General features: G+C 38.7%; 1 protein-coding gene, 1 long non-coding RNA gene and 1 pseudogene across 2 annotated transcripts in view; 2 read left to right on the forward strand and 1 right to left on the reverse strand.

Annotated features, from left to right (window-relative positions):
- Positions 1-3090: 3090 nt before the first annotated feature.
- LOC142108729 (uncharacterized) lies at positions 3091-11623 on the reverse strand. Its single transcript, XR_012680208.1, has 2 exons — positions 11364-11623; positions 3091-3721 (listed from the first exon to the last, which is right to left on the reverse strand). It is a non-coding gene; the product is annotated as an uncharacterized LOC142108729 (long non-coding RNA).
- Positions 11617-24928, forward strand: part of BAHD1 (bromo adjacent homology domain containing 1) — a 115190-nt gene continuing 101878 nt past the window's right edge. The window contains exon 1 of the mRNA XM_075192565.1: positions 11617-11747. The gene's annotated coding sequence lies outside the window, so the exon portion shown is untranslated. The remainder of the gene's footprint in view (positions 11748-24928) is intronic.
- Positions 21647-22848, forward strand: LOC142108928 (BRISC and BRCA1-A complex member 2 pseudogene; annotated as a pseudogene).

Below are 24928 nucleotides of genomic sequence, written 5' to 3' on the forward strand. Positions count from 1 at the left end.
GAGAAAGATAACTATTATATATATGTACTCTCTTACAGGAACTCTATTCATGCTTGTTATGTTACTGGATTCACTGCCAACCAGTCAGAGCTGTAAGATAGGAATTCTACATTGCCCATTTCCTGGTGATTAGTGCAGTAGGGAGGGGTCTCACTGGCCCTTTACTCCTATTGGCTTCCCTCAGTACTTAAGGCAGTGAGGACAGAGTCTCACTGCCAGTTATAGCTCCCAGTGTAGCTAGGCTCCCTGTTCCTGTTTCTGCTCCTTGACTGTTTTTGCTAGACCTGATCTCCCGTGTATGACCCCTGTCTTGTTTCTGGACCCTGTTGAATTGCTTGTGACTTCTGACCTCGGATTGTTCTTTGGATTTCGTTGTCTGCTGCCGGCCCCCGACCCTTGACTGGATTTCACTCTGCCATTTGCTTCTACACTCTATAGCTGGGTTCTCCCCAGTCAGTGCTTATCTCACAACCCTCTGTTTGTCTGCGGCCAAGTCTGTCCCCACCACTAGGGGCTCCAGTGAACACCAGACTTCAGAGCAGACTCCGGGTTTTGACGTGCTTACTGGAGGGGTTCCTAACAAAGAACAATGATTTCAAGCACCACCCTCCTTTTAAAGCTTCCAGTTTGTTATTCTAACTCAATCAGCATGACAGAGTGATCTCCAGCCTTGTCCTCATCAACACTCTCACCTGTGTTAATGAGAGAATCACTGACCTGATGTCAGCTGGTCCTTTTGTGGAAGGGCTAAAATGCATTGGAAATGTTGTTTTGGGGATAAAGTTCATTGTAATGGCAAAGAGGGACTTTGAAATTGATTACAAATAATCTGTTCACTCTTTATGACATTCTGGAATATATGCAAATTGCCATCATAAAAACTGAGGCAGCAGACTTTGTGAAAAATAACATTTGTGCCATTCTCAAAACTTTTGGCCATGACTGTATAGGAAAATGTAGGTTATTTTAAATAATCCTAAATAAAGAATGCAAATCCAGAGATGCCATGTTTGACTTATTTGATGTACTCACCTAAATAAGGTCATAACATATGAAATAACTATATTATAGATATGGCTTTGGCAACAGAGTAAATCAGAGTTACTCAATGATGACCACTGTCTCCTGTCCTCATTATCAGCAGGTACATCCCTATAACAGAGTGCACAGCTCCATGCTATAATTACAATTCCAAGCCCATAGCACGGAAAAGGTGATTTCCCTGTCACATAACCAACATTTGTATCTTCATCCCAAACTTTGTATTGGAGAGTAAAGTCCTGGTGAACAAACCCTTTTATTAAAGGAAGCAGGACATAGAATTACGTTTTTTGTTTTTGTGCATTCAATTTTTTCTTCTTAATCCAGGTAGCCTAGTATTTTTTGTATTGAGAAGAATAAACTGCATCCTGTCCCCAATTGTGCTTTGCACGCCTTGACAAGGAAACATCCCCATTGGGATGTGGATAAGTTGTAGCAGGGAAAGTACCAGGAATATGAAGGTAAGTGATAAAGCAAGGCTGTGTACACCAAGGCCATGTTTGATGAGGCGTAGGTAGCAGAAACTGTGATTAATATTTTGTATCAGACTGCAGCAATAACAGGATGGGAAAACACACACTGACGCTTTGCTAACTGTATGTGGAGGAGCCAATTTAATGTACTGTGTATAATTGACATAAAATATGCACGCATGTATTAGGGCGAGAGTCTGAAAGTCAAGTAATAACATTAATAGGTAAGTAGATAATGTAATTAGAGAATAATTGATACTTTACCATAACATATTTTGCTGAGACATGAGACATTTCTAAACAGCTGCAAAAATGGATGTAATTCTAATACCCTTCTCTCCACACACCTCCAAAAAACACACACACTACAAGCCTGAAGGAGCTTAAAAAAGCACAATATTGATATTACGAGGAGTGGAGGAAGGGGGAGGCAGCAATTTTAACGAAAGCATATGTGCCATTTACGTTTCATGCTAAGTTTGCAAATGAAAACGGAAAAGTAGTTAGAGCTAACAGGATCCTTAAATGATGCACTAATTACCATACTATGCATTTATGGCCCGAAACACGATAAAGCTCATTATTTTCAATTAACACACACATTGCAGAAGCCTGCGCTATGTACAGTGATCATAGCCAAGGATGTGAATGTTCTACTTCATGCAGAAAACAGCTACAATATGCATGATACACACACAGAAGAAATCCCATCTAAAAATACAAATAATGATTATACTTTGTTCACACAAAATATTTATATAATACTCACTGAGGTAAAGCATCAGCTAGTTGAAATCTGTCACAAACAAAGTGTAACATTATTTATAACAGAATTACAACATTTTCCCTTTGTTACTAAAGCAACATTGTTCCAATTCTGGCTGTAAGAGGGGACATATTAGTTGGAACGTTGCAACTATTTCATGGTCCAACCTAAGAGCAGAAATAGCAGTTGAGTCAGGCATATGACAGGAACGCTGTGCTTTTGAAGACATGAGCATAAACGTTTTATAAAAGCAGTGCCTAATCTTTATAGGTTTTACATAGGCATTTTTTCTGCATGATTTCTCCTCACCAGATATTTTTATGTATGTGCTTCATTGTGTTTTCTATATAACCTACCTTTAAAAATTGGTCAGAGAAATGCACCACAATGTATCCATTGTACGCCAGGTGTATACGGTTCTCTGCCCACACTGGATTCTGCCCAAAGTTAATGGTTTGAACTAACAAGAATAAAAATCTTTCTAGACAGTACATTATTTATAATTGTGATACAAACCTTTAATATGCTAACCTTGGACAGATTTATTTTGTTTTTTGAAAATGGCATAATCAGGTAAATATTATCAATATTACTAATTAGCGGTTGTTCCATAAGGTGTTTCTGAGTGAGGTCTTGATCTAGGTGGAGCATGAAAGAAGGAAAAAAATCATGAAGCATTCTTCAAACTGGAAAGCAAATTAAAGGCTTTGCAAATGTAAAAATACCAGAACCAACTAGAGATTAAGCACAGTATAGATGTTAATTTAAATTGGATGTTAGATATGCTATTTGTATGTTAGAACTAAAAAATTTCAATAAAAATACTTTATTTAAACAGGTTAAACACAGTATGCTGAACTATACAATAATATCAGCCACATCATACAAGTCTGTTGAATGCAGACCATAATAAAATGTTTACAACCTATTGGCATAAGTATACTCATTCACGTATTCCCCAACAGCTTTCATCTCTTCAGGCAGTGCAAGATCATTGTGGTATTGTCCCTAGGCCCAGCTCCGGGATCCTTTTTAGTTTTTTAATTTCTGCCCTGTGCCTAATCCGTATGTCTTGTCTAGTTTTGTTGTTGGCACTGTCAGTCTGAGTTTCCTTTTATCCATGTTTCATCTATGTCACTTTGCTTGAATCTGGTCTGTTTGTCCAAGTAGAGTCACATAGGTTATGAGTAGTAATTACTGGGGCAACAAAGATTGTTCAATCAAAGGGAAAAAGTGGTGGCATGCATAAAGGAAAATGATATGGCCAAGATTTTCATTTTCTTTTGTCCCCCTTTTTCTTTGCTGATCCATAATCCAGCTCAAAGCTTTCCATGATTCCAACATATCTTGTATCAAATAAATACCTGAACATAATTGAGCACTGATTTGAAATTTCATAATTAATATTTAATATATGAAACTGAAAACATTACGCCAGATCCTAAGGAAAGAAACATCAGAAGGTAAGAGGTACAACAGACACATGACACAAAGGCATGTCAGTATAAATATAATACCCCCCCCCCACACACACACACAATGTGCTTGCTACTTACAGGTAACAAGCCTGGGGGTCTTAAAAGTACACCATCCCTCTCCCTCCTCTAGGTATCCTGTTCATTCCATCTCCCCAGTGGCTCCTGGAGCTGAATTTTGGCACATAACATTAGGATGGTTGGACATACATTCTACCATGCTCCAAGCTACTCTCTCAATGTACTTGGAGGTAATTGTCATCTCAGAGGGACTGTTAAGTGATGACATTTTTACATCAGTCTACTTCCTATTGTGAGTTTAGCTTTCTCAAACTAAAGATTGACAGAAAACCAATCCATGACTCTGTGTTTGTGTGTTATTTAAGTGCAAAAATCAACACTGAAATCTTTGGGCACATTTTTGCAAGTCGCAAGAACGGGCTGGCGCTGCTCTAACTTTCCCTTTAGTAAAGTGGTATTATGCAGTGTCAGCAATAAGAACTAGCATCATACTTTATTTTAGAGTGGGCTTTCCCTTCCTTCCGATGTACTGAGCTTTGGTGATGAGAAATGGTGTCTTACCGGTCAGTATCGCTGCTTCCCATGAGTCCTGGCACTGCTCTGATAACAAAAGGATTCCCTGTGTGCACTGAAAACACTGAATACAGAAACAAATAAGCAGAATATAGAAGAAAAAAGAAAAAGAAGCAAAGGAGTGCAAAAAAGAGGTTGTGAAGAAGGCTTGGAGGTTAGTCTCACAGCCCTTGCTGAAAACTAGGGTGGTGTGATGCTTTGGAGGGAACTGTCAGTTGGATGACCAATGAAAAACTGCAAACACGAGCATTGCAACTTCTGATTGGCTCTCTTGCTCAAACCTCCTTCTGCAGTAGGATGAAAATATTGCAGCTTTAAAGAGTGGTTAGCTGTGTATTGAGCAGAGTTATGGACTGCCTAGTTACAACCTCTTGCAGGTAGTTCATTTCACTTCCCACCACCACCAAGGTGTTTTGGAAAAGTTCCTGTGCTTTTTTGATGCTTGGGCTGGTTGTAATTAGCAGAGATGGTAACCTTCTATTGTTTGTCCCCCTCTTGTAAAAACGACCAAACCAGCACTAATTAACATAGGAGACTGGACAGATGGGGGGGACCCAATATTTTGAGTCACCTGAAAGTCTTAGTATGTAGTCCAGGTTAGATCTACAAGGACAGCTCGGTAATGGGCATGGGGTTCTGAGTTTGGCTGCCATCATTAAAGGTGGCCCAATGTTACAAAGGGGCACTGTGGGGGGTGTATAATTGCCACCTCTTGGGGCCTTATCAATTACCCTAGTACTGAAAGAAACCAAAGGCTGTAATGGTGCTTCTTGCTTTTTCTTTAGTATAAAAGGGAAAAATTATTTAATATTTTCCCACACCCCTATTTTTTGCTGCGACAATTTTGATTGAAGCTTACATATACAATACATAGAACACCCTCCTAAAGAAAGTAAATAATAATAATAAGGAACAATAAAAGCCCCAAGACAAGAGAGCCTAGCAGCCACATCCCATGTCCATCACTGCACAAACTCACTATCCACTAGATCGCAAGCTTTTTTCCATGTCTGTACTTTTTCATGATTTATGTGTGCTCTGTTTACCCCAGTGTCTGGCACTGCAGTGTACTTAAGAATTCAACAGCAATAATATCAGAAATTGTTTTAGATGATCATCCCACTGGTCCTCAGCGAACATCGGTATATCATGGTTACAGATACCAGTTACTAAAATGGAAAAAAGACACAGGTCCATAAGGTTCAACCTTTCATGAATTTTAAATGCACTGATCTAGAGGAAGGCAAAACAAAGGATATAGTGTGACAAATTAGCCTGCATGGGTGGCAAAAAATACCTTCCTTACCCTAAAAATTGCAAATAATCCCTGGATGTCACCCTGTAGCAGGTAGTGTTGAATTGCAGGAAACAGGTATACAGACCTGAGCCTGGAAGAGGCCCTTATCATGTCCTCACCTAATTATAGCTAGATAACATATCTTTAAGAAAGATATCCAATGTCTTCAGAAAATATTACCTTGGATGTTGTTGCTTTGAGTGTAAAGCCTAAATCCCTGAAATTGTTTTTAGGACCATCCATCTACTTCTAACTTTGTCATTTATACCCATATGTACCCTCACCACCGTGACCCTCCAAACAATGTATCAACACCACCCACATTATGCCAACCCTAAGTACCTGGGAGACAGAAAACTGTTCAACATTAATGATTTTGGTGATAGATTAACCCCATCTGTCCACCTGATAATTAAATATAATACCACTAGCACCTCTGTTCCCCTCGCTACGCCTTTGTGACATCTTTAGTAGAGCAGACATTTCCTGGTAGCTAGTGGAAGTATTTTGCTGCATCAATGCTGACATCCCCAATATCATACAATTTACCATATTTACTGTGGTGGGTCAGATCAGTTCTACTTTTCCTGACATTCTTCCCTCTATCACTTCATCTATGAACCAGCTACTTAAATCCCCCATGTCTCTCTTCCCATCTATACTGGTCAGTTGACACTGTGTCCTTTTACATAACCAAGGTGTCATTTTGATTCTCATTGGTCGCGCTGAACTTGTCCAAGTCCTGACATAGTCAGGGCCGGATTAAGGGAATGGAGGCCCCTGGGCTAAGGGGGCCCCATTCCCCCGTGAGGCCCCCCCCATGATCCGAGCCACCTCCAAGGCACTTACCTCCTCCTGGCATTGCGGTCCTTCCCCGGCGCGCTGTACGCTCTTTACTGAGGAGATCTCGTGAGAGTGAGACTCACGAGATCTCCTCAGTAAGGAGACTACAGCGCGCCGGGGAAGGACCACAGTGAAAGTGCTCAGCAGCATTGATCGGGCCGGGGGCGCCCCCGCCCGATCAATAATGCTGTTGAGCACTTTCAAGGGCCCCCTGGATGCCCGAGGCCCCTGGGCTGTAGCCCAGTTAGCCCTATGGTTAATCCGGCCCTGGACATAGTAAAAGCGGTTCGGTCACTGGTGGTCACTGTTACCAGAAAGGGCAGTTTGGCAGTCAATTTTAAGTGCCATAATCACCACTAGGGAACAGTCTCTGCAGGAGAAACGCACATACATTATTTGCAAGTCGCAAGAACGGGCTGGCAGCTGAAAGATGGTAGATGCACACACTGTGAGTTGCTGGAGGTTTGTTTTTTTTTTACCTCCAACCTATTCTTCCATCTATTTCTTAGCAACATTCCCTTAGCCCAACATGCAAGACAAAATAGTCACAAAAAGACAGTCCCAATATGCTCACAGAGACCAGATCAGTTTCAGGATTATTAAGCACTGTGCTCCACCTACCCACATCCAACCACCGCACCACTATTTAATGAAGTTGTTTTTGTATAATACAATTTGAGAAAAAAACAGGACATTCATTTATAAAAAAAAAAAAAAGCCGCTGTCCTTCGCTAAAAAAGAAACAGGAGTTTGGGCTGGTAAAGTTGTGCACCACTTTAACTGACCTCATCCTCAAAAATTATCTTATGTAATTTATAAAATCACACAGGCAATGATGTCACCAATAACTTAACATAGAACATTTCAAACAGTATAACGTTACTCACACAACATCTCCTACATCAATTTTACAACAGCAATGACAACTATTATGACAATACATGCAAAATCATGAACAATAAGAGTAAAAAAAACACTAATTTACAGCTATGTATTACTGAATACGGCTAAAATACTTTATGGGATGATCACAGACATATAGTTCCCACGTCTTTACGGCATTCTGCACCACTGGTATTAGTGTGACCCATTTGATTTCAAATAACAGAGGAATTATACAAGTAATATATTATATTCATATTGATAAATTTCAACAATACATCATTTTAAGTTTAGGTTTTGTACCCCTATACACTTCATGATCTTGCACAAGTTGTCATAAATTTGGTCATTGGTGATGCAATTGTTGCTGTAAACTTTGTCAAAGTCAAAGAGGATGTTGTGTGATATCCATAATGTGATGTTACAAATGTTCTATGTGATGTCATCAGCAACATCATTAATATTATTTGTTATGTGCTTTTATGAATGTTGTCATCTTTGGAGGTTGTCCCACTTTTTCTTTTGAGCTGTGGACAGAGCTTTAATTCTGCTTTCAACAAAGTGTTTTCTCTATTTTTCTAAAATACATATCGGTCACCAAACTCCACAGAATAGAGTGCACAGGTTGATACATCTTGTACTTTAAAGCAGTGGTGGAAGTGGGGAGTATGCAGTGGTATGACACACCGCCACTTCTCTACTGCCTTCATTGTAAAACTATCACATTCCATTCACTTACCGCCACTTCTAAATTTCCACTTTGACCTCTAATCCTTCATTAGATATGATGAACCAGTTTAATTTATAAATACATTGTGGTGTACTTTGGACAAATTAAACCTATATTTAATTAAAACAATTTTATTAGTTTAATCAATTAATACAATTATGTGCTAACTATTTGTCATGTTTTCAATCCTAACCTAGAGATTGGGAGAAAAATTATTCATGGTGGGATCTCTTTGCAGACTTAATTGTTCATGATGTTTTACAGGACTAATAAGTCCCAAAGTACATATTAAGTAGGACATTTGCAATTCATCATATTTTATCAATATTATAAAAGGTATGGCATATATTATCCAGAATGCATGGTATTAGGTTTTTCCACATAACATTTTTTAGTAATTTGGTGTACAATGCTCAGAATAAACTAAATTAGAATTAAGCATTACCCCTGTTTTTCCAGGCATTTCCTCTGGCATTCCACAAGGCACTTGTTCATCATGTCTGTGAGTATGACTTTATCACCAAATACAAGGAATTATTTACTTTCTGTATAACAGTTTTCTGGATAAGATAAGATACCCCATATCCATTACTTACTTTCCCATTAATTGGGGAAGTTGCTATTCATTATATTTTATTAATAACATTTATTATGAAGACAACAGTATGGTAATGAAAACTGAGTGCATTAAAAATATAAGCAAAGAGTTTATAAGATAATTCAGACATAGCTGGGTCTGTGTCCGAAAAGAGGTTAAATGAAATGAAGCTAAAATACAATGCAAAATATAGGAAACACTGATGTCTGTACACACTATTTTCAATGCACAAGCAGAGTGACTAATCAGGAAAAAATAGCATTTACATTTTTCCTGCATTGATCTGTCCCTCTATATTTGCATTAAAATGATGAAAAGAAACATTTAATCCTATCTAGCAATAAGGGTTAACTGTTTTACAAGAACGTAAAAGTCTAACCGTCTTAGTTGCCTGTTAAGTTCTATTGTAGTGAGCGAGAACTGTGAGGGAGGGTACTGAGAACAAAGACTACTATCTTTCCAAACTGGAACATGTCAGCTAAATCCTAAAGCTCAGAAGTAGATAGGTCACAGCCTCAAAGAAGCAATCCCATGAAAAGGGAGATGTGCTTTTTACCAACATAAATCACTGTGGCAGTCTATAACAAAATGCTTTGTAATTACCATTTTACCTTGGTTTATTTCTCGAGGCTGATATTAATGATTTTAAGAGTTTCTACGGCGTCATATGACTACCACAGTCACATTATGTAGTCAGCAGAGGCTTTGGGATGTCCCTCTGAGCCCTGTCTGCATTGTGCACTCTACAATCCTTCCCCTCCTTCCTTCACATGACATGCTGAGAGCTGTGAATCTGTGTGTGTGTGTGTTTGACTAGCAGCCATACTGGTTTCCCATCTAGAGAGATTTTGAAAAAGAGATAACAGCTAAGAAAAATTACTATCAGATGCATGCTTAAAATGCACTTAACCTGCTATTTAAAGGGGGGAAATCATCTATGTGGGATTGCTGCTTTGATATATCCATAGTTTCCCACCAGAAGCTCACAGATCAGTTAATAGTTAATATTATCAGTTTTGGGTGAAAGTTTTTGTTTTTTGCTTTTTTTTAAATGTTGTGCAGAGTGCCCTTTTAAGAAATCCTTGTGACACACACACTACTAATTGTTTTAAAAAATAATATTACATATCATAACTAAACTACAGTTGACCAATGCTAGTACCCAAACGTCCATTAAATCATTAAGTACTTTCTTGCAATTATTACTACCAAGCAATAACTGTTATATCTTCTCTCCAACATTTGACTACCACTGCTTTGAATTGGCTGATCTATCTCTACAAAAAGTATATTGTTTTCAACATTGGCAATAATCCTTATTTTCACAGAATCTAAACCTCCATAGACCTGGTAAGAGAGATAGTGGGAACATACAACAAAAGGGAGTGTCTTGTCTATAAAACTTCGTGTCACCAGCATGCCACACGCATGCACAGCTTTCTTGCATTCTACAAAGAGCCTACGTGAAAAAACTCAATAGGAATCCATGATCTCCAGTTCCCACACGCATGGTCCGTGCTCTCGTTGTAGTGTAACGGAGTGGTGCACAGCTCCCATAAGTGGATCGTGAGATCTTTCATGTTGTACAAGAGGCACAACGTACAACAGTATTTTAAAATTAACTCCCCTCTTTTCAGTGGTGTCATTCAGTAGACTCAATGGCCAAATATACTCATGTGAACCACTCATGATTACAAGCTTACATTATCAAATATTGACTCAGTGGCTCAGGGCTGCCTGCACATTTAAAAGAGCGTACACAATACAGTATTTAAGAAATAATTTGGTGCATTGATGATGCTTCGTGAAATGTCTTACGCACATTGATGACTCAGATTATAATATCATTTTAAATTGTATTTAATTTCTTAAACTCCATCGCAAGGCTGACTATGGAGTGAGACCAATGACATCAGCAGATTCGGAGTAAAAGCTTCACATGATGCTGGTAACAATATTATTTTGCAGAGTGGAGTTCAATATCACTCTACAACAATATTTTACTGGTAATCACTATTGATTTTGTTGGCAAGAAAACTTGGTTTAAGCAGTATGTTTAAAGATTCTAAATCTGCCACACCAATCATACATTGTACGTATGTTCTATTCCATTTCCGACTTCCCCAGAGTCAATTCTTCTTTTCGTTATTACAATAAAGTGAACCAAGTCAGTGACTTGCCCTGGTGCTACTAGCAAACTACGCCGCACCCATGGGTGCCTACACCTCACTGCGCTAATACTATCACTGCTCCTGAGAGTGCACCATCCCCCAAAAATGGGGATCGTAGTCTACACTAGGTGGATACTGGTTATAATTATCTCCAGAAATACGTTCAGCATTGTCGACCTGCTGCTTCTGTGTACCAGTGCTGCTTATACTGTCTTCTATCATCATTCGTAGTACATTACATACATACCGCACCTTGCTGACGTCACGTCTCCCACCTGGCTGACGTCACGTCTCCCACCTAATGACGGTCCTTTAGACATATTATACTGTAACATTGATCACTTTGTCAGGGATTTTTTTTTCCAGTTCACTCCTTATACTCTCAGACTAATATATTCCCAAACTTCCTTCCATGCAATAAAAAAAACCCATATCTGCCCCACAACTTATTTATGTTTCTGCCCCATCATGATATTGTCATCTAGCCGCTTACATATGTCACTTGGGTGCTGTCACGTCTCTACCCCATGGCCCCTTCCTTACTGAGCGCCGTCTCTGTGTAACTATCATACTTTGTACAGTCTCTGTGGTCTCCGACAGACACTGTCCCTTCTAGATGTGCAGTTTCAGTTTCCATTTCAGCGCAAGCTGTCTCTTAAACTCCCCTCTGTCTCTCTTCTCCCCCTCCCCTCTAGATGCTGTCTCTCACTCCTCCTCCCTACAAGATGGCTGCTGCGGCTGCTGCTCTCCTCCTACCCTCCTCTCCGTGTGTTTTCTTTTAATGCAAATTGATACTTGGGAGAATCCAGGATCCCCGGAAAGATGGCGCAGGCAGGCTGCCCCCGGGATGTGTCCCCTGCCCCAGCCTATGTGCCAGGTAAGACGCAGAGACCAATATTGGTTTTACCGCTGCTGTGCTTATGTCTGTAGACTTCCACCTCTACACCCCCCTTTCTAAGCATGCAACACCCCTGGCACCACGATGGCAGCTATCTAAGGCGGTAATGATATGCGGCCACCTCGTGTGGATGGTGTCTGGTACGTAGTCCATGCAGTGCGTTTATTAATGGATGAATATAATTAGCCATGTTCCTGGTGACCAGCGTGTCCTGTATGGTGGTTTCCTCTCACTCTGCACGGCGAAAGTCCCTCCAACGTGATGGATGTGGCACCCTTGGGTGCCAAACACCTGTTTGACGTGATCTGCGCGTGTATTGTACATGGTGGCATAATATTGTGATTAATGTCCTTGCAGGATGTCACCTGCACTCTGCAGGTCCAGGGCTTATGTCTGACGCCCTGGAGATGGCATAGAAGATCAGCCTGGGTGCCTGTGCCCTGGTGTGCCAGGCAGAGTGTGTTTCCCAGTCCAATTACATTATGTGAGCTTAGTGTTTTGTGAATTGATACAAACAACATTGTAACTACAGTGCTTGTAGGGAAGGCGACCTGTTAGTAGTTATGGTGCATGTGAGGGAGGCAGCCTACTATACACAGTATGTCGGAACAGGTCAGGCATGATCTTGTATATAAAGGCTTGGGCCTGAGGCTGCCCAAATCAGGCTTTTTGGTACAGAATGTCCCATAATTCGTGTTCTACACTTTGTGGCCTCCGTTGTGTACAGGAGTTTAGTAAGAGGTTAAATAGTGACCACCTCTCGCCAGCTGCGTGATGACTCCCCCAAGAGTCACCTGCGCACCTCTGTGCACCCAGCGGGGTGTCACTGCCACACCGCACTGAAACGGTTAACGTGATTCCTCGACCCTATCCCTATGTTTATAGTCTGCAGCTGGTGTGACGTCACATGTCATTAAGGTGTGACAGGAGCTGCGTCACCGTCATCTCCAGGATTAACCTCTGAACTGCCGGCTGCTTCTGCACACACTGACGAGGTTTGCAGCAGAATCATTGATAAAGACTTCCTGTTCTTGAAAGGCATTGGTGAGGTGGTGAGATGGCATCCTAGTGAGAGAACAACTTCCATGTCAAACCTACATGGTGGACGTGACAGGGAATGTAGCCTATGACGTCTTTTCTGCGATGTTCCAGATGGTGATTTAGGTAAACAGTGACTGGCTGAATAATGTTGTTGTAGTGTAAAGGAGATTATATAGAACATTGATTGAAATTATGCACTTAAAACTTTGAGACCACACAGAATCAGCCACACCCTTCAATTTGACAGATCCACCTGTTGCTTCATAAAGATACCTTTCCAGAGGAATTGTCACCTGATTTTAAAATCGTATTGTGTTTAAGAAAGTTCTGCTTCAGATATATGGATCTAAGCATTTTATTGACAGTTGCACTGCTCACATAAAGTTTAGTTATATCAGGGCTTGTGTATTTATGAAGAACACAAATGGGAGCCGCCAATAAAGTGGACCTATTGTGTGTTATCAATTAATAAACTGATTATAATTGCATGATTATAGAGTTTAATCATATTTTGTACAAATTCCCAATTATGTACTTGTTTTTTGGTTACAATAATAAACTTGCGAAGACCAGAGTATTTAAAATTCAATAGAAATATTCAACTTTTGATTCAAAAGCTGATTCATAATCTGTGCCTTGGCTGATAGTTATGAGTCATAAAATGTCTTTATATATTCAAAAAGTCTATTATGTAGTTTCATGTTCCAAGAGATGATCTGTATTATTATGAGTAACACCAGGAAATTCCATAACAAAATTTGGGAATGTGCAAATTAATTTGTTGATCCTCTGATTAAACGGTCATATTCTGCAGCTAGTTTCTTGAACCCCTACAACAATCTTTCTCTGTATCTGGTGTGACTAATGTAAGTGGGAGCTAGAGAGTTTATGTTTTTGCTTTTTGAATTTGTTTTATAAGAAAGTTGCCTATGGCACATATAGGGGGTGACCGGCTCCGAGGACATTGGCAGGTGGGGAGTTTGACTGGGGCAGCACACCTGTCAAACCATAACACAGGTGTCCTAAGGTGAGCTCAGGGAGCACAGAAACCTCCCGTGGACCAGAAGGGCAGTAAAGCATAAAATTGGCAGGTGGGGGGGTGAAGGGAAAATTAATAAAAGATCATTTTTTTCCGCATTTCCCTTCATCTCCACCCATTTTATTCTTTACTGGCATGTGTTATACACATAACTGGCACCACTTATATACACCATGGGCACCTTTCCTATAAAACTTAAACAGCCAAAGCTGGAAACTCTGTAACTCCCATTTACATTACGGTATGGAATCCTCATAATTCTTATGGGGAAGCACATATAGAAAGTCTTTCTAATGATACTTGTTTAAAACGTCATGCTTTTATACTTCATATATTATCTTTATCAGTTATAGATATTAAGTAAATTTGATTATATTAAAGGAACTTCAGACACCTACTGCAATATTGATTTTAATGCAAAAATGTTTATAGAGCATATAATTTAGTGTCACAATTACAATAAAGTTAATTAAAATAGTAGACATTCAGAGTATTTAGTGTCACAACTATAATACTTTTTATAAAAGGCGTTTGAACCACACCTAATGCATTATTTATTTGCTTGAATAAAGACTTTTGAAAGTATGGATGTACCCATACTTTCAAAAGTCTTTATTCAAGCAAATAAAGAAAGAGAAGTTCTTATTCTTGTCTACTTGCATGGCATATCTGTCTGTCCTCATTACTATCTTGTTCACGTATACAGTTTGGGTATGTGTGCATTTGTAAATCTTACATTTAATAGGATTGTAGTTCATTGCTTTCCTTAAAATATACTTCAATGCCATAAGTGAAAATTGTATTGTGTTTTTAACAATGGGGGTAGTAAAAAAGGAGATTTTTAAAATTTGCTAAATAGACAGAAAACTGTCACTGTAAGTGTATTCCTATAATCTGTAACCACACCTACTGTGATTATTACGTTAGTGAAGAACAGGTGTCTATCAGGCAGACAGTTTTCTGGCTTTATAAGGATAAGATGTTTTCTGTTCATTTATAAATGCACAAACTGGTAATTATTTAAGTGATAAACAGGTGTTTAAAAGTCAGGGTGAGCACAAAGACAAAGTAACTAAAAAAAAAAAAGCTTTTTGAAAAATGTAAATTACATCAAAGATATTTCTGCAATATACCTGTTTATAGTGGATCTATCACATACATACAGTGGAGATGTAACCTATCAATCCACTAGAAACCACTACCTTGTCGAATTCTGAATGAGTTAGGGTGTGCCTCAGTGATGTCAATGGTTTTTAGCAAATTGATGGGATGCATAGTAGTTCATACAGTGATGCTCATCTCCCCGGCGATACTGGCTGGCAGTGGTAACAGGAGTCTTATCGCTTCATATTCAAATGGGGGAAAAAAAGTATTACTTTATTTAAAAACAAAACCGAAAAAACCTTTGGGGGAGCATCTACTATCACCATATTGAGATAGCAATAGGAGTACAGCGGCAGTACTCGTACTGGCCTGGGGGCTTTGTTACAAAGGGAGAAGCCCTGAATCTAGGGCTTTTTAGCTATTAATAAATATACTCCTATGTGTCAAACTGGCTTAGTGCTTCTTTTATAAGGTCATGGTATACTAGCCAACTTTAAAGAACCTGGAGGAGAGTTCAAAACCACCCAAAATTCAATTCAGTGTCGCTCCCTATAATAGGAAATGTCAGTCCCTGGTTGCAAAATCACAAAAACAAAACAAATAGGGGTGCCATAGTATTAGAAAAATTACACAGGTATAAATGAAAAATGTCTGATGGTGAATACTGCGGAATGTCTGTATGTTTATTCAATTTCAACAAACCTTATTTATAAGTTAATATGAAAAACAATAAAAAAAAGTACAGTATATAAAAATATCAACAAATACAGCTAACGCGCCTCTCAAATGTTATCCATATATGGCTCCAGGTAAAAGTCCATCAAATCTGGAAATCATAAAATTGTTTGGCTATTCAACAATAAGGACTCCGATGTCATTCATGTACTTGGGGGGGGGAGGGAGGGAGGGAGGGAACCCTGCATGTCCATAAATGAATCTAATTGAGAAAAAACAATGTCTCCTGTATGGCACTAACTCGGATGAATAATAAAACAGAACTACACGGTTATCCTGAGTGAGTGGCCAGCTCACTCTTCTGGCAGCAGCATCCATTTATAACCTCTTTGTGCTTCCTGTTTCGCACCAAGATGACTATGTGCAAATGTATAATCTGGACCCAGCTGAATATGAGAATCAAGGTGTTCCTATAATATGAGTGCCAGATGTAATTAGGAGTGATCTCACCAGATCGCGGAGCAGTTGTTGATGGGGGAGAAATATCCCGTGACCTGGTCTTCACGCATCCTGAAGTATTTCCAAGTCAGCCACTCTGTACCTTGTCCAGTATAATAATTTGCAACAAGGATCCCAGATAAAAGATTTTGTGCAGCAGTAATGGATATAGGCATCAAACGAAAATCGCTAGTTAATGGACACGATCACAATGTGGGGAATATGTAAATTTTTTCTGACGCGTTTCGCCAATGGTTCTGTGACTTTACCAGAGAATCTTGGTCAAATTTGCGAAATTTGGGTCCCGAATTTTAAAATATGATACAAATGTCAATTACAGACAGACTTTTTCGCTCATCTCTAGTTTTTACTTCTACTAAATATGCTCCTTTTCTTTCTTTTTTTTTTTTTTTTTTTTTAACTGTATCCATCATTTTGTGGAGGACATTTGTAAAAGGAAAGGAGTTGTGTACACACCTTGCAGTAATTGCAAATCAAATATTTTGCCAAGGGTCATACGGCAGGGGGTGTCAATGAAGACATTCTGTGCTATAGAGAACAGTTCTCAATCATGCAATTTCTAACCAGCGGTCAGTGTTTTACCGAAAAGGGGTTGGTACAACCTCTTTTAATTGTCCAAATTTTCACTCTTCAAAGCAGAATCTTTAAAAATAGAAGGGTGCTCTGGAAATGTATCATCTGAGCCAACAACAACACCTGTGCGTCAATGATAATTAATGGAGTGTGTATTTGGGTAGGTTAAGGCAACATTATAATACTGTACATTTCATTGAATTAGTGCAAGGTGTACTAGGAGCGACTTGCATTGTATATGTAGATCACATAGCTTGTATTTTATTTATTTTTTTGTTAAATCTGAAATAAGTAAATAATGCATTGAAAATTAGTGCAAGGATATTATATGACGCCACCAATTATACAACACTGTACAGAGAATATTTGTCGTTCCCATCAGTTCCTGCCCCATTGGAGCTTACAGTCTAAATTCCCTAGTCAGCAGCCAGGCAACCTACCGTGTTTTTTGGAGTGTGGGAGGAAACTCTGGGATAACATACAAACTCTACACAGTGCCCTGGTCTGGAATGAAACTTATCATTTAGGCAGCAGTAGGTACTGCTTGTGTTTTTCTCTCCCCCGCCCCAACCAACACTTTTCTTTTAGTAATATTTCTTAGTGGGCGAAATGTAATTCGGAAATTCGTAAAAGGTAGTGAGTGTTGTTCATTTTTATTTATTTGTTATTATTTTGCTTAGTTCCACGAAAAACAAACAAAACACATTACTCTATGTAACTATTTATATCTTTGAAAGCAGTAAAGAGTAAGTTTATATTGTCACCTGCTTTACACTCTTCTACTTTGCTGACTGGGAGCTGCCATTATATCAAAAATGTGTGAAAATGCTATTTTTCTTCTATTGGTAGATATGAGTAACGGTGGCTTCTGGTTGCAATTTTTTTTTTTTAAATCCATTTTTTAATTTTAAGTGTATAGAATTTCACCCATATCAATGAACCATTGATTCATCCCCATGTCATCACTCCACCCCTTCCCATTGTTTATTAACAACTGTTAGGAAGTGTCGCTTTATCTTGATTTTATTTTATTTTTTTTCCGCTGGACACCTATAATCTGAAGTACATCCATGAATTATAGTTAGTTTAGAATACATTCAGTTGGACACACTTGAAAATGATTTTACAGTTGTTATCTAATCTGTATTGAGAGGTAGTAAATGTTTGAGTGGTGGGTGGGATTCACGTGATGCATATTTTTAGTTTTATAACTGGTTTCACACTGGGTATAATTCCTATATACATTAAACTTTCACTTACTACAGCAATAATTGTAATCTAAAAAATCCTGCTTATCGTCACTTAAAGTTTTATCACCGTGGCAGCTGGGTGATACTCTGTTGCAATGGGAAAAACTATCCTGATCGATAAGTGTTGTCTATCTCTCTGGAACCACCATTCTGGTCTACTGAGCTTTGTAAGGGTCTGATGCATGTGTGGAGCTGGAAGCTTTGTAAAATAATAGATTATACGTGTATGTGTATGTGTGTATATATATATATATATATATATATATATATATATATATATATATATATATATATATATATATTATACACATACAATCATCTATCGCAGTGGAACAATAGAATACATAAGTTATATGTACAGCCTGGTCCCCATCCCCCTCCACAAATATTTATTTTATGGGTCCTGGGGCAGTAGCACCAATCATTTCAAATAGATTCCTACTGAAAACAAAATACTAAACAATAACAAAAAATAAAAATGTTATTTTACTCCTCTCTCGTCCTGAGGTGGTGTTAACGGAACAGGTATGCTGGCGTACAGGCATCACCTGTTATGTTGCTGTAAGGTTACAGAGGCATGCCACTATGACCTATTTAATAGGTTTAGATAGAACAAAAATCTTAGTCTTGACTTGAGGGTTTTATTGATTTGTATGATTTTTTTATCATTTGTATTAAAGAGGAAGTAAATGCTATATTTTTAATAGTTTGCAGTCAAGTAGGAATAATTTGGAAAATTTGCTAACAAATGCCTGAAATATTGTACAAAAAGTTCAATACTTTACTATAAATACATGCTTAAAGATGTCCAGTAACCAAGAAAACAATTGTTCATTGGAATGAGGTATTCTGCAAGTAGAATGCACTTTGTAAAGACCTAATAGCATGGAGTGTCCACTCCACTGATTCATTCTCTGTTCAGGGATTATGATTTGACTGTAAAAAAAAAATAAAAAAAATAAGTGGACATATCATGAAACATGGCCTTATTGTCAATACTGTATAGCTCTTTGTATGTCATGCGTAGGACACAGATTCACTGAGTTTGCAATTATTAGGTTAAATAAACTGGGGAAAAAATGCATTATTTTAAAATCCCATGTAAGTGCTATTTAATCATGCATGTGAAAATAACATCTTTGAACTACATTTGGAGTTGCATTGGTTCTGTAATATCAGTCTCACCAGCTGTAATGATGAAAGTATATTCTAAAGACAATACTTTGCATTGATTACTTGTTTGTGTAGTGTGATATCTAAGCAGACTATTTTAAAGTTGTTTGTTGCATATTCATTGTTGCTAACCAGATTGTATGTATGTTGATTAAAGTCAATGACTAAGGGGTAGATTATTCAAACATTCTAAACAGAAAAAGGGGAGGTGCTGCCCATAGCAACCAATCAGATGCTCTCTATACTTTTCTAGAATGTACTAGATAAATGATAGCTAGAATCTGATATGGGCAACACCTCCACTTTTCCATTTGGAAGATTTGATAAACCCATCCCTAAGGCTTTTACAGAAATGTTTTAAAAACTTGGCAAAGTCCAGTGAGCAATATCAGATTAATTTTCTGATTTTTACCAGAGTTGTTCAGCCGTTCAAGGAAATGTGATACATACAACATGTTAAAATCTATTTCTGGCTTTACTTCCACTTTCGGAAAAGTGGAATCTGTAGTAAAACTTCCTTGGCCAGTACAAGGAGAAAATCATCTTTAGTTTTAAATAAAACAGGAACAGTAGTGACTAAAAAAAAACCATAAAATCTAAAAATACTTTCTAACCTGTGTTCTTGTCATATATCAAATATAGCTCCATTATATACACAAGTATCTGTGTTTACTCTCATTATCCCTTCAAGCTTCCGAATCAGTTTGGCTTGTTAAAACTTCCTAAAACCAACTGTTATGCTGCAGAACTTTTCAGGTGTTATTATCTAGTAGCATATTAGGCATTCACATCAGTCCCTGCCCCAATGGAGCTTACAGTCTGAGGGGCCTATTTATCATTCCTACTTTTCATTTAAAATAGTTTTCGGGGGATAGGCGCATATTAAAGGATCATTTAAATTTATTATTATGGCATCTCAGCAGATATTTGAGATATCTGCTGCTGTCATAGAAGGGAATTCAATTGACCGCACAATAATTGTTTACACCACGTTGTCATTTTAACGCTGTTGTTTTATCATTTTCGAGCAGGTTAACTTTTACCCGTGATTCAATTCCATTTTTAACGCTCAGTTTTTTTCATGATACGTTCCTCTCGCACTCCAGTAGAAGGTCTATTGAAAGTATAGGGTGTGCGAGAGGCAGCCATATTAAAAGCTATTCAATTGTTTTTTTAACGTGGTGTGTTAAACAGGCCAATATGCTGTTTTATCTCGCACCTCTTTGGGGTGTGATAAAAATAAAAAACCTACGAAAACTATTTGAAATCATGTAATAATGAAAGAAAAAAAAAAAAGAATCGGCATTACTGATAGTTTAACATGTAAAAGTTGATTTTCTTGTGAAAAAGTAATGGGAAAAAAAACCCCATAAAAAATAAAAATAAAAACTAATTAAATATATTTATGTATGTTTTTGGTACAAATATGTAAGTACTAATGTGTTTATACATGGTATGGATGATTCTATAGTAAAAAATAGTTAAATAAAAAAATATATGCTAAAGAAAGTACTGTAATGTAGATATTATCAACAGAATGGTTGTGTAATGCAATCTAATGTATGAAAATGTATGCCAATCCATTTTTTGTGTGTTGACCGCGTTACACTCCCCTAAAAATGACCGCGTTACACTCCCCTAAAAATGACCGCGTTACACTCCCCTAAAAACTCACAAACACAATGATTAATGCGCAGGGGCAGCGTTCCCTCTTTTTCAATTGAATTGCACGAGTTTTCACGATACGTTAACTAAAAATGATTGCTGTAGCAGTTAAAAACACAATTTTTTTTTTTTTTTTATGCTGCGGGAGGAAAAAAAACAACTCGCGGTCAATAGAATACCCCCAATAGTGTCTTCAAACACAAAAGCAGTCCCCATAGAAAACTATGCGGATTTTGCACGATTTAATGATTTTCAGAACTTGTTCCCAATGGCATAAGCCATTGAAGCATATGGGGAGAACATTGCAGCGGAGGGATCTTTGGATCCCTTACCACAGACTACCTGCTGTCCCCTCCGGTCTCTATAGCAAAGTGCCCACTGTGCAATAGGGACCATAGAGAAGATAGGATATAGGTGCACTTGTGTGTTTGCAGGTTCAGCAGTTTACTGTAAATGCTGTTCCGGAACAATTTTGTTAAATAGCCACAATCTTTCTTTCCTTATCATTGCGATTAGGAATGAAAATGGTTCTGTAAAAAACACAATGATGGTGAATTCAGGGACATATTTAACAAACGCACACAAAGAGACAGACACTAGTTAATTTTGGCAGTAGCCAATTAACCTACCAGTATGTTTACCTGGACTGTGGGAGGACATCGGCGCAGATTCATACAAACATGGGGAGAGCATACAAACTTCACACAGATAAGGCCTTGGATGGGAATCAAACTCATGACCCCAGTGCTGTGAGGCATATATGGTAACCACTGTGCTGCCGACCACTTTCTAGTAGTAAGATTGTGCTGGGTGAATGCTTCAAAAATGAAATGTTCAAAATGTGGGACTGTCAGATATTTCCTCTTGTAAGAGGCTGGGCAACTGCTATGTTGGCGGTTGGGGGGGGGGGGGGGATAAATGACCTTAAATCAGGCTGCACCTCACTGATCCCTGGATCCAGCTGTTATTGTTTCAAACTCTACATCCCCTTATACTGGAGAGGGACATCCTGTTCAATGCGCAGTATCCAGAATTTATCTTCGGCCTGGCAGAATGGGATCCCTCAGAGCCGGAGTGCCTGTTACAGGTAGTGAAGGAGCTGGTGCAGCAGTATAAACGGTACCAGTTCATCTGCATCAGTGAGAGCTTGCGCCTCATGTTTAAGTATCAGACTATACTCCAGGTACCTAAGTATGGTGAGAACAACGAACTATACGCCGGAAAAAGAATAATTAGATTCCAGATTCCTCTTACAGCATCCAGTGGATGTCATTGATATTCCATCTATCTGCTAAAGAACGCTAATGAGGGCCCAGGGTAAGATGTTGCGCTGCTCTCAGTTTTGAAGACGCAGAAGACACACAGGTGTTCCCAAAGCTCTACTTGTCTTTTCAGATAGAACATGCTCTTGGCGGGTCGTCTGCTATTCACATCCCACCATTCCCCAATGCTGGATGCCTCAAAGATTATGTTCTTCAGGTCTGCCAGTTGCTAACTAAGTGTTGTCCATGATTCAGGGGTACCACAAAAGAAGGGAGTTCATCGCTACCTTCCTGGGTCACTTTGGAACAGGCGACACCGAGGGCTTCCCAAAGCTCACTCTATTGCTGACATGGAAAGACTTCTGCTTCCTGGTTTACATTGATCTGCCTCTGTATTTCCCCCGGACCAGCATCTTTGACTTTTCAGTCTGTCTATCACTTCACAAACGGCGTACAGCTGTACTCCCAGGCCCAGAAGAACTATCCGTGCAGCCAGCGCTGGGATGGCAATGAAATGGCAGAGTGCGAAGATTTATTTTGAATGTTTTGTCCCTCTGTTCCAAGAAGCTGCTTTCACTAATGGGGAAACTGTAGAACCGCTGGAATTTCTATTCCTGTATTACACGTACTGCACTATAAATGATCAAAGTGCAATATTTTATCACACTGCCTCCTCCTTCTCCTATATTGCACCCCCAAATATCACTGTTCCCTATCCTCACAGTCAGTCCTCGCCCCTTGACTCCCAAACATTCAGTAACTGCTTTCATTGCAAATAATAATGAATTTAGTCCTTGTGGTAAAATCCTTTAAAGGGGAAATATACCTGAAATATAACAAGTAGAATTTATCCTTAATTACATTTTTATCATTCAGTAAACATATGAAATTTGATGCATAAATCATATTTCACAAGAAAATTTATTTCTCTGCAAAAGTATATTAACAGGGAGGTCTGTCCTCCTGCCGGCCCAGCAGAGTCAAAATGAAATATTAAGCGCAAGGGAACGATGACATCAGAGTTTTTAAAAAAAAATGTTTTAGTGCAGGGCTGTTCGAGAGGGGCGATCGCCCAAGGCGCAGTGCTGAAGGTTGCGAAGTTTATAAATATTTTGGGTCAATTTGATTAAAATTAAAGATTAGAAGGCGGCAGTTTTCCTTCTCACCCCAGGCACTAAAATATTAAGTTATGGCTCTGTTTTAGTGGTATGTCACGGCGTACCTGTAGAAGGATGGTGCATCCTGGTTAATGCATCCTCTGCACAATCCAGTCATTATCCGATGCCTGTACAGTGCATAATGCCACCCTTTACAAGGCAGCGCCGCTTTAAATTTAAGCTGCGAAGACGCCGAACTCGCGGAAGTTGACAAAACCGGGGTATGATTCATTTACCCCCTACAGTATGTTATTACAGGGAAGGTAAGAAAGGGTTGTACAAGCCTGGACATTACTAGTTAGGTGCTTCCATCTGCAATACATCAATTCCCAGAGATTACAAACATTTTACTGTCCTTTTTCTTTCTAACTGACTTAAAAATATATTCTCCTTGTCAGCAAAGTGTACTGTAACGTCTTCTCATGTAGCAGTAAATTGTCTCCTGACTTAGAGGGCAATACGCAGCCTCCTCCTTCTGCTGTCTTGATTGAATCGCCTGTTTGCCATCAGGTGCACCCCAAAACCCATACCGGCTTACTTGGGGAAAGGGTCATTAAACCATTATACTATATTGGATTGGTCCTTGGGATTTACATGATGACATGAAGAAAACATGAATTATAGTGACATTGGTGCTCCCGAGCTATTCCCACAAAAACTGTGTTTTCTTAGAAATCATGTGCATGACTAATGTCTAAATTGTCACTCCAATCATTGTACATAGAAAGCAAATTAACACCACAGAAGTGACACAAGAAATGACTTAATATTACCCTTATCTCGCTTTGTCTCAGATTAAATATGCGCTTCTTAATTAGCTTGAAAGTAAAACTCATGTTCTGTGGAAGAACTCAGTTTCCCTGTGACAATAAATCTCTGATGAAGGGCGGGGGGGGGGGGTCCAAAATGTTTTCCAGAAGAAATTAAAATATATTTTCACAGCCAGATCGCTTTGAATTTAGGCACAAATGTTTGCAGCCAAATTAGTCAGTAGTTTTTTTTGCTGGGTGCTCTGCAGGATTGTCCAGCGTGTGATCACTGAAACATTACTGAATGAGTACACATTGAGCAACAGATGTGATTAACTGGTGCACTATGTATGCACAATAACCGAGCCTGCTGAGCAGAGCAAGTGGTTTAGTTGGTGTATGAACACTCACAGTTTTTGGACCCTACAAGTGTAAATTCAAAAACAAAAATTGTGTGTAACTACTATTTATAATGGGGATGTACCTCAAGTTTTTTTTTTCTCTGGAAAACTAAAATAAATACCGTAAGTTGTGCTACTCTGCTGACTGTATTTTGATTTTAGTTACCTCGCTCCCAATAACGAACATTCTCTGTACAGTCATTTAACTATAGCATACATCATTTTTTCGTTCGTTATATCAACTTCTATGTGAGATTCTGGGATTTCTGATCCTATAGTTTTAAGCTATTCTGTTTTCAGACCAACGAGTACACATATGCCATTTCTTTTTATGATGATAGAAGCCTATGCATCCACAATGAGGATTATGTGCCTGTATACTGCCTCCTTGGTCTGGCTGCTTATTTATTCAGGTGACTCAGTCTTTGCAGCTGATATGAAACTGAGAATGATTTGAATTTAGTTTGGTGCAGCATTTGGTTCTGGTTTGGAATGGCAGTTCAAATGGTTCCTAAGGTGTGTTGTAATTCCTCATTATGCTTTAGCTTGGCA

Source organism: Mixophyes fleayi, chromosome 12 (genome assembly GCF_038048845.1).
Source record: "Mixophyes fleayi isolate aMixFle1 chromosome 12, aMixFle1.hap1, whole genome shotgun sequence".
Classification (NCBI taxonomy): Eukaryota; Metazoa; Chordata; class Amphibia; order Anura; family Limnodynastidae; genus Mixophyes; species Mixophyes fleayi.